The sequence below is a fragment of the Rhagoletis pomonella genome, unplaced genomic scaffold (assembly GCF_013731165.1).
Source record: "Rhagoletis pomonella isolate Grant_MI unplaced genomic scaffold, Rhpom_1.0 Rhpom_scaffold_00013, whole genome shotgun sequence".
NCBI classification, from domain to species: domain Eukaryota; kingdom Metazoa; phylum Arthropoda; class Insecta; order Diptera; family Tephritidae; genus Rhagoletis; species Rhagoletis pomonella.
This window is the reverse complement of record NW_023458567.1, coordinates 8,944,581-8,947,431: the sequence shown is the minus strand read 5'-3', so window position 1 is coordinate 8,947,431 and position 2,851 is coordinate 8,944,581. Positions and strand designations below refer to the sequence as shown.

Genomic DNA, 2,851 nt, shown 5'->3' with positions numbered 1-2,851 from the left:
TCTGTAGTAGTAGTAGGCTCCTGTATGCTACGAAAGTGTGTAGTGAAATTTATCCGCTGCAAAATACTGCTCCACATCAACGAAGCAGCATACGCCCGAATATGTCGGCGCCTATATACATAAATACCTACGGTACTGTAACCTCCATTCTAGAGATTGGGCTTAACGAATAAATGGACTCGAATTATTAAACTTGAGATTAGTTTATTTCGGTTTCAAATCTTTACGTTCATCATTGTCCCCATTACCAAAACAACTGAGTGATTTTTGATTATCAAAAAGGCGACTCGTGAAAATAAAAAGACTACATAAATTCCTTCAGTGGTTTCTTTGTACATACTTACTCCCTTGGGTAATGACGACGGCAATGTACAAACACACAACGATTTTAAACAAAACGTATTCAAAGTAGAGCTCTTCAAGAATATTTTTAGTTACACAACTTTATTGATCAAATACAACATATAAAAGTTATAATGGTCCTTGGTCTTATTCTACTCTTTCCATTCATATACTTTTAAAGGTATTTTAATGGTTTTATGTTATACCAGCAAAAATTAAAATGGCGAGTTTAATGAGAAAAAAAAAAGTTCGACTTTCACAAAGAACTTGAAAGTAGTCGCAGAATGAGTTTTTGTATATAGGAGAAGATCCGAATAGGGCACGACCATCAGCCTTCTGTTTAATGGATGAAATTTATTTTGTGAATTTGTAACGTGTGAGGAAATATTTCGGAAGTGAGTTGGCTGAAAAAGTCCTGGCCAGTATATTTTTGATTAAATATTCAAAAATAATTTTTTTTTCTAATTCTGCACTCATTTGTTAAATGAACAAATTACATATATACTAATCGAAAGCATAAAGCCTATAGAATGTGTTAAACAGATGAGTATTACTTACCTCTTCATATCTACCAGCCCGATAGGTAAGCCAGGAAAAAATAGACAACCCAACGTTTTCACATTATATAGGCTGCATACTTTCGATTGGTATATAATTTATACATTAAACAAATGAGTGCAAGATTAAAAAAAAATATGTTTGAATATTTAATTTAAAATATTTGGGTCAGGATTTTTTCAGCCAACCCACTCGCGAAACATTTACTAACACGTTAAATTTCATACAAAATAGATTTCATTCATTAAACAAATGGGTGAAGCTGGGTAATAGAAGCTCACAAAGAATGATTTATTTTCATTTGACACTTCCAGTAGGCGTATATCATTACTTTAAAATATAGGAAGGCGCTAACTCAATCAAATTTAGCTCTCTTTGTAGCCGACTATATCGATGGCCGTGGTGAAGATCGACCTATCTCGGCAGCCAGTTCGAAAACGCCCTATCTCAGAAAATTTGTCAACAACGCCCTATTTTAGAATTTGGTTGAAGAACGCACTATTTTAAAATTTGATTGAAAAAGACACTCTCAGAATTCGGTTCAAAAACGCCCTATCCCAGCACATTTTCAATAGGAGTATTCTCGAAATTTCGCAAAGTTGTTGCACGTAGCACATATCGCATAACTTGCAAATACACAACAACAAAATACATGGGAAACATCATATCTTATCGCTGCAGAATGTGCAACGTCGAAGCCCATGTATATAGTTAGCAAAAAAGCATAGCAAGATAAATGCGACTCTGTGCTAGTTGTTTTGTTGTTGGAATTGCTACATATTTCTCTCATTCCTCTAATTTTGCTCAATTCATTTTTTCTGCTGTATCTTGGTATTGTATTTGATACAGAACTTCGCTGTTCTCTACCAATGCATGCTACCATTTTGCGATGAGGGGCTCTCGTACTCTTGCAAATTTGGAATAGTATTTTTGCATTTGATATATTCCGTGCTACGTGCAAGACTTCGAGAATGGCCCTAATGTATTTTCGTTTGGGATAGGGCGTTTTTGAACTGAATTCTGAGATAGGGTGTTCTTCAACCAAATTCACAGATAGGATGTTTTCCAATAAAATTCTGAAATAGGGCGTTCTCAATCAAATTCTGGGGTAGGGGATTTTCGAAAAGTTTTCTGAGATAGGCCGTTTTCGAATTGGCTGTCCAGATAAGTCGATCTTCCACTCAGCCATCGATATGTAGTGTTAAAAAAAGAAAAAGAAACCGATTCGTTTAATACGATTTTGAATATCTATTATTTATTTGATATTCCAGTCGCAGTCCAAAACGGAGAACTATCAAAATCACTTCTACTTTGTTGGATATATTTACTATATATTTAAATAACGCATTTTACAAACAAACATATTTTAAAGTAATAGAAACCATTAAACTAAAATTCATGTTCAAGATAAGGTGAAAATTAAAAGTTGCGTTAGCAAAATAAATACATTGATCTCTAGTAAGTCTTCAACAAAGTACTTTGTAAATTTCCTTATCTCTTATTCACATTGAAGTAAAGCTTTAGGCACAACATAACACCTGTATTCACCTAGTTCAGGTATTGGTTTCTTTTCGACCCATTCATCACATTCGGCATTATAAACTGACACGGACTCTGAGATCCAGCCTCCAACAGCCCAGAGTTGATCACCTACAAAAACACAACCCATGGAACCACGTTCAACCTTCAAAGAGCACATCTATGAAAAGTAATAAAAAATTGTGTTTTGGTGTTTTTAAATTTTTTGTGTAACTATTTCAACCAACCTTTGTCCATTTGTTACTTTGAGGATCATAACGCTCGACTGTTTTATTTTCTAGATATCCACCTAAAACGTATATGCATCCATTGTGTACGGCTACCTAAAATGTGAAGTTTTATGCATACATTAGGACAAATCGACATCTGATTATGCTTTTATCGTAAGCGACAAAAGGTAAATTTTACAGGA

General features: G+C 34.3%; 1 protein-coding gene across 1 annotated transcript in view; it reads left to right on the top strand.

Annotated features, from left to right (window-relative positions):
- The window catches only part of LOC118748329 (kelch-like protein 5), a 72,251-nt gene that overhangs the window by 57,648 nt on the left and 11,752 nt on the right, over positions 1-2,851 (top strand). The gene's annotated exons all lie outside the window — the stretch shown is intronic.